At 36.8% G+C, this 6,177-nt stretch overlaps 2 long non-coding RNA genes across 5 annotated transcripts in view; one reads left to right on the top strand and one right to left on the bottom strand.

Moving 5' to 3' along the window:
- Positions 1 to 1,222: 1,222 nt before the first annotated feature.
- On the bottom strand, positions 1,223 to 3,772 carry LOC108496739. 3 transcript variants are annotated; one of them, XR_001874566.1, is made up of 4 exons: positions 3,696 to 3,772; positions 3,443 to 3,567; positions 1,944 to 2,040; positions 1,788 to 1,861 (listed from the first exon to the last, which is right to left on the bottom strand). It is a non-coding gene; the product is annotated as an uncharacterized LOC108496739 (long non-coding RNA). The 3 variants fall into 3 exon arrangements; XR_001874569.1 differs by lacking the exon at positions 1,788 to 1,861 and adding an exon at positions 1,223 to 1,314 and having other exon boundaries at positions 3,443 to 3,761; XR_001874565.1 differs by having other exon boundaries at positions 3,443 to 3,761.
- A 94-nt stretch (positions 3,773 to 3,866) lies between these two features.
- LOC108496737 overlaps positions 3,867 to 6,177 on the top strand; it is a 14,257-nt gene continuing 11,946 nt past the window's right edge. The window contains exons 1-3 of one of the 2 annotated variants that reach the window (XR_001874563.1): positions 3,867 to 3,963; positions 4,201 to 4,356; positions 4,453 to 4,545. This is a non-coding gene — a long non-coding RNA (uncharacterized LOC108496737). Of the gene's footprint in view, positions 3,964 to 4,200; positions 4,357 to 4,430; positions 4,546 to 6,177 lie in introns of both variants that reach the window. The other variant, XR_001874564.1, reaches the window with a different exon arrangement.

Here is a 6,177-nt window from a genome sequence, read left to right as displayed (position 1 = left end):
AAACTAGTCAATTTAGGGAATTTTTAACTTTGGTGTGAGATGACTTTCCTATTTTTGTACCTAAAAATTTGTTTTCTGGGAGGAGGAGGAAGGGGATGTATAATACTTCTATTATATATTATATATGTAGCAAACACAGGTAAAGATTGAGGATTGCTTAAGCATCCTCACTGAAGAAAACAGAAAACTTGTTTTGATGAAGTGCGCAATAGACATTTGCTAGTTGCTGAGACCTTAAGGTAATTTGATTTAGATGACTGACTTTTAAAGAGAGCATTAGGCAGAATCTCTGTTTTAATAGCTATTTAATTAATTTTTAATTCCTGATGAGAGGAAACGTACTCATATTCCTACATGTAGTTACAGTTAGTGAATGTACATTCTCATTGACATCTTGTAGAAACAAGACCACTAATGTTGTGTTTGAGTTGATGCAAAATAATATTTTCTTTTTTGGTTCCATGTTCATCACATTGTGTGACCCAGTTTCATAGAATACACTATTACTACCTAAGTGTAGCAGAATTCTTGAAATGGAATAGGTGTGTTGCACCCTATGCATGAGTTATCAGAGAAAAAAAAAGTTGCACAATGTGAAGCACAAGTAAATATGGGAGTGGCCAAAAGTAAAAGCTCTGATTATGCTCTTCATCTTTCCCTTTGACACAGTCCTCCCAGAATTGGATACAAAGTGTGTGAAGTCATAGTCACAGTATTTTCTTTCATCCCATTAAATTTTTGAATTTTACCCCCTCCTCCTTTTTTAGCACAAGTTCCTACTCTAAAAAAGTTGCTGAAGATTTCTCATCATAATTGTTCTTCAAGAAATATTAAAGCTTTCGAGACAAGATAGTCTCATTGCAAACCACAAATCTGGAAACTTCTGTCAGCTTTCCTTACAAGACTGGTATCCTTTTTCTTCTCCTGTTCCAATATTTGTTCTGATGGAGATGTCATCCTTCATCTACTTCTCCAGTTATTTGGGTATTTTTCATTGTTCCATTGCATGTTATTATACATGATATTACTTCCAAACCAAATCACTATATTTTTATTTCTCTAAAATCCACCCTCCACTCTCCATAACTGCTTATGCCATATTCAAATATCAGAAGACAAGACAATTAAGACATCTGAAATTCACCTTGAATTTATTATTTATGTAAATACCAAAATAAGAATTCAGAATTATCAGTAGTGAACACTGATAGCATACACAAATAGATAACACTCCTATTATCTTCATTTTCTCTTCTATTCTCAGTATTATTCTGCCTTGGATCTGTGAGGCTGCACTTTGGGAAAGGTACACAACTGTACTCAAAAACACAAGCGTTAAATTGAAATTGTAGGAGCTACTTCAAATCAGACAGTAAAGAAGAGTATTTCATGTCTAAGTAAAGTCAACAAACACCAATTTCTTAAACTTTGTTAAATTAAATATAGTTCTGCAATAAATTTAATGACACTTGATTTCATCTTATTTTCAGGTACATTTCAGAATTGAGTTTCCAGCTCAAAACAAAAACCAGTGGATGTCCTGTGACATTATGCAGTTTATCAATGACAGAACTAAATGTCAAGTTACTGAAAATAGCCATCATAGTACTCCCTTTACAGCAAGCCTTTGCTTTGAATGTCATCTAACATTCTTAGCAATAACATCCTGTATATGTTTTGATATAAGATAGCAGAGCTCAGTTGTGCTGAATGACCTTTTGAAAACAATGCTGATTATTCATGGTTCTTTTTGCTCTTAAAATTATTGGTAATATTGGTATTGCTATCTCTGAACCTTCAATATTGCACTGACAAGTGTTCAAAGGTGTACTGAAAATATTTTTCCTGAACTATAGGGCACCTCAAAATGATAGCAGATTATGTAGGTAAACTCAGAAAGAATAAAGAGAAGGGCAGAAAATCATCTTCCTTTTTTCACTTACCTGCTAGGACCAGATTTTGCATTCCTCTTTTTCATGAATCAGCTACTCTTGCATTCAATTGGCAGATAATTTTCAAAGGGTAAAAAAAATTCAAACGCTAAAAAAAAGTCAAAGAAGAGAGTAATAATATCCATTATCTGAGAGAACTGAATATTTTGGGAAAGTAAAGCAAGTATTTCCATAGGCCACTCCCAGTGCATGCAAGTCTGTATTCGGGAGAAAATTGGCCACTATAACTGAAAAAATGATTCTTGATGTCCATTTACATGGCAGCATTTGTCAAAGATGCCATTTTCTTGATGATGCAATGATTCTGAAATAAAATATTTGCTTGTTTCTTGTTATTTTTCTTCCTATGCATGACATTTTTCTGTTCTTCCTTTTCTTTTAGTAGGAAGAGTTATGTGATTCATTATACAGACGGTAGGGTGATTAGTGAATTAGGTATGTTTAGGATAGGAATGATTCTACTCATTCTCATTTGCATAAAAGTCTTATCCCAAATACAGACATTTTCTTGAGTGATCAACATCAGAGAAATTTTCTCTTTAAATATGATTATATGCACAAGGAAGAAAAACTTACTATGTAATGAGCATGACTACTACTTGTTAAGGGGGTACATAAGATAGCATCTAGTAGATACTTCTTGACATGGTCACTACACAAAGCAGCAATAAATTCATTCAAAATATCTATTCAGACCTTTGGGGCGTTAACTTGTGTATAGGTTAATGTGTGAAAATCCTCATAATAAAACCTCTGAAACTAATCATTTCAGCTGAGCCAGTATTTCATTTTGAGTCTGTCTAAATGAAGAAAGTGATATATAAAGTAAGAAATATGTTTGAAAATGTATGACAATTCAAGTAAATTCTGTGGCCTAATCTCTAATTTCATTGTTATATATTGGGTGATGAGTATCTCTTTGATTAAATCCTCTTTAAGACTCAAGACTACATTTAAATTGCCATTAGAAACTACTCCTTTTCTATGAATGTGTAATAAAATTCAAATTTTTAAACCTTGATCGAGAAGTTTCCTAAAGCACTATCTGTTGAAAGGGACAATTCACGTATATTAATTTAGGAGCAATGTTTACTGTGTATTGAGAAATACACAGAAAATAAATCCAAATTAGATATGTTGCCTTAAGCAAGCAATGTTGCTCCTCTGCAAACCACAATGCTTTAATGTTCTAGCTAAAGGAAGAAAATATGCTACAAACCAAATTTAGGCTTTTATGGTAGGTAACAGCACAGCTCCCAGAGGCAGCCAAGAGATGCAGTGGTTTGCACAGAAGTTTCTGGGCTCTGCTTCTTTCAGATTTTCTTGAGATCTTGTCAAGATTTCTGGGCACTTTGCCTGGGATACGGGAACTCCTGGGAACCCTCTGAAGGTTCTGCTGCTAAGAGGTAAGGCTAAGAACAAAGGGGAGCCCTAGCAGCTCCTAAGGAACTCTGTCAGCTGTCATTGATCAAGGCTTTGTTCCAGCTAACCTTGGACTGTAGAGGATCAAGCTCTCTAATCCTGTTAAGTGCCAGGCAGTTTACGCATCAGGGTGATGTCAGAGTTTAACTCCAGCTAGCAGCTAAGCACCACACAGGCACTTACTCACTCAGCCCTGGTGGGATGGGGGAAACAATTAGAAGGATAAAAGTGAGAAAGCTCAGGGGTTGAGATAAAGACAGTTCAATAGGTAAAACAAAAGCCAAGTGCACACAAGTAAAATAAAATAAGGAATTAATTCACCGCTTCCTTTTGGCAGGCAGGTGTTAGCCATCCTCAGAAAGGCAGGGCTCCATCACTCGTAATGGTTACTTGGTAAGACAAACATCATAACCCTGATCATCCCACCCCCCCGCCTCCTTCTTCTTCCCCCAGCTATGATGTCATATTGTGTGGGATATCTCTTTGGCTAGTTGGTGTCTGTTGTCCCAGTAGTGTCCCCTCTTAACTTCTTGAGGTCCCCCAACCTTCTCTCTGGTGGGGTGAGGAGTTGAAAAAGCCCTGATTCTGTGTGAGCACTGGTTAGCAATAATGAAAATATCCCTGTCTTAGCAATGCTGTTTTTAGCACAAATGAGAACATGGCCCCATGCTATTTGCTATAAAGAAAATTAATTCTACCCCAGCAGACTAGCAAGCTTTTCCTGTACTTATATATGTTCTTAGGTATGGTGATCACATGATCACACACCACAGTTTTTTCCTCCAATTCTGCAAGAATGACTGTCCATTTACTAATGCATTCTTAGAACCACCATGCATTCTTGCAAGGAGGCTGCAACTTTGCATGTTTCTGGCTGAGGGGATTGCCCAAGACCTCTTGCTGACTCTTGGTCACACAGTCTTTTAGCGTGCAGGAGATGCCAGTTGTTGAGAAGCTGTGCTGCCAAGTGCTCTGTGTGGAGGTCAGCAGACTGTGCAGTATGAGAAATTATAAGAAAGAGATCAACCAGATCTCCTCTGAGCTCTTCAGTTTCAGGACTCCGAATTTCTAACTGCAGGGGTAGAAAGATCCTGTGCCTGTGAAATCAGAAATGAAGACTCTCATTGCAAAGAAAGCCAGAAGCTGATAATTTCTCCTACCAGAAGAGAAGGTCCTGCCCTATCTCCCAATTTGTAGTTACAGAAGAGGTTAACTGCCCTTGTAGCAGATGAGAGTCCTGGAGCGCTGTCAAATGGAGCACCTCAGATGGCTGAATCTGAGTCACACACATGACCACTAGAAGGAAGTAGTGAGTGACAATTGTAGGAGACTCCCTACTGTAGGGCACAGAGACGCTCATCTGCTTATTTGACTTGTCCCCTTGGGAGGTTTATTTATTTGTTTCTTCATGGGGGTTTGCATTTGAGATGTTGTGGAGAGACTACAGAGGCTTTTCTGCCCTTTTGACTGCTACCTCATTGCTTTTCTGTTGTAAGCACTATTGATACTACTGGGGTGACCTGGGGCGTAGGAAGTCTTACCTGTAGGATTCTGGGTGCAGTGCTCTAGAAAAAGCAGAAAGTTCTGAGGAAGACTCAGTGGATCCAATGTGTTGTATAGCTTGTGGTGTCAAGAGGGTTTTGGTGTCTATGACCATGGGACCCTTAAGAACAAAAACAGAACAAAACAAAAAAAACCAACAAACTAGATGGCCAAACTTCTATCTGAAGCTGTGCTCAGAGAAAATCTATCAAAATTAATGAGAGTTCTTAAGATATCTTTAGAGAGGGGGGAGAGTTAGGTTTAGATTTGTTCATTTATCACATTTAGTTTAGGGAGAAAGAGGTATTCTGTGATTAAGATACAGGGTTGGGTGTTAAGCAATCTAAGGTAAATGTTTTACTGTAGATTTCCCATGTAATCTGTTGCAAATCATTTGAATGTTCTGGGCCTTCTCCTCCTCAGGAATGCAGGTTTTGCACTGGTGTATTTCTAGTGATACTGTTGCAGGGAATTGAGGTCCAAGAGTTTTCATTTTTCAACTATGAAATAATTGAGAAAGTGATGTTTCTTATCTGCTTATCTTTGGCTTATGGATCTTCATTAATTCATATCTATGTATTCTTCTCTGGCAAAAAGTTGTAAATGTAGCACTACAGTGCTGATATATTGATTAACTGAATACAAGAGGCAACATAGTTCCAGGAAGAAGGCAAGTGCACAGGCTTATAGGAAATACAGTCTTCATTGTCAACTTACACTAGTGCGCTGTGTAACCCTGGCAATCATTTTGCTATTCTGTACCTCTTCTTTTGTGACTCCATCTCTTTTTTTCAGAGAACAGACTTTTTTGCACAGCTATTGTATCTTAGAATTTCTTTCCTTAGTAAAATCATACTTTTCTTTATTATGGTTTCTGGGTGCCTCCTTAACACAAACAACACAGAAGAAAAACATTTTAGTTAGTTTCTCTTCAAATCTAGGGGTTTAAGTGCAAAGAGGCATGCACTGTAACAATAAAATTAAAATAGGTTAATACTTATCCCCTCTGTTAAAACAATTTTCCTTCTTCCTACTTGTATTTTTTTTTAAAAAAGTAGTCAAAAACATTTAAAATGTGAAGCTTTGAGTTCCAAGAACAATATATATAAATTTTAAAACGTATTCATAAGAAATTCAAGCAAAAATATTAGAAAGCTGTATTTAGACTGTAGTATTCAATGGAAAAAAAAACTCAGATTAAAAAAAACAATCCTTTGGATAAAGTATTGTGATGGTTTTGAGTCTAGGCCTTCCTTCCTGG

This window comes from Lepidothrix coronata, unplaced genomic scaffold (genome assembly GCF_001604755.1).
Source record: "Lepidothrix coronata isolate B3197 unplaced genomic scaffold, Lepidothrix_coronata-1.0 Scaffold1, whole genome shotgun sequence".
NCBI lineage: Eukaryota > Metazoa > Chordata > Aves > Passeriformes > Pipridae > Lepidothrix > Lepidothrix coronata.
This window is presented reverse-complemented; position numbering and strand designations above follow the sequence as displayed.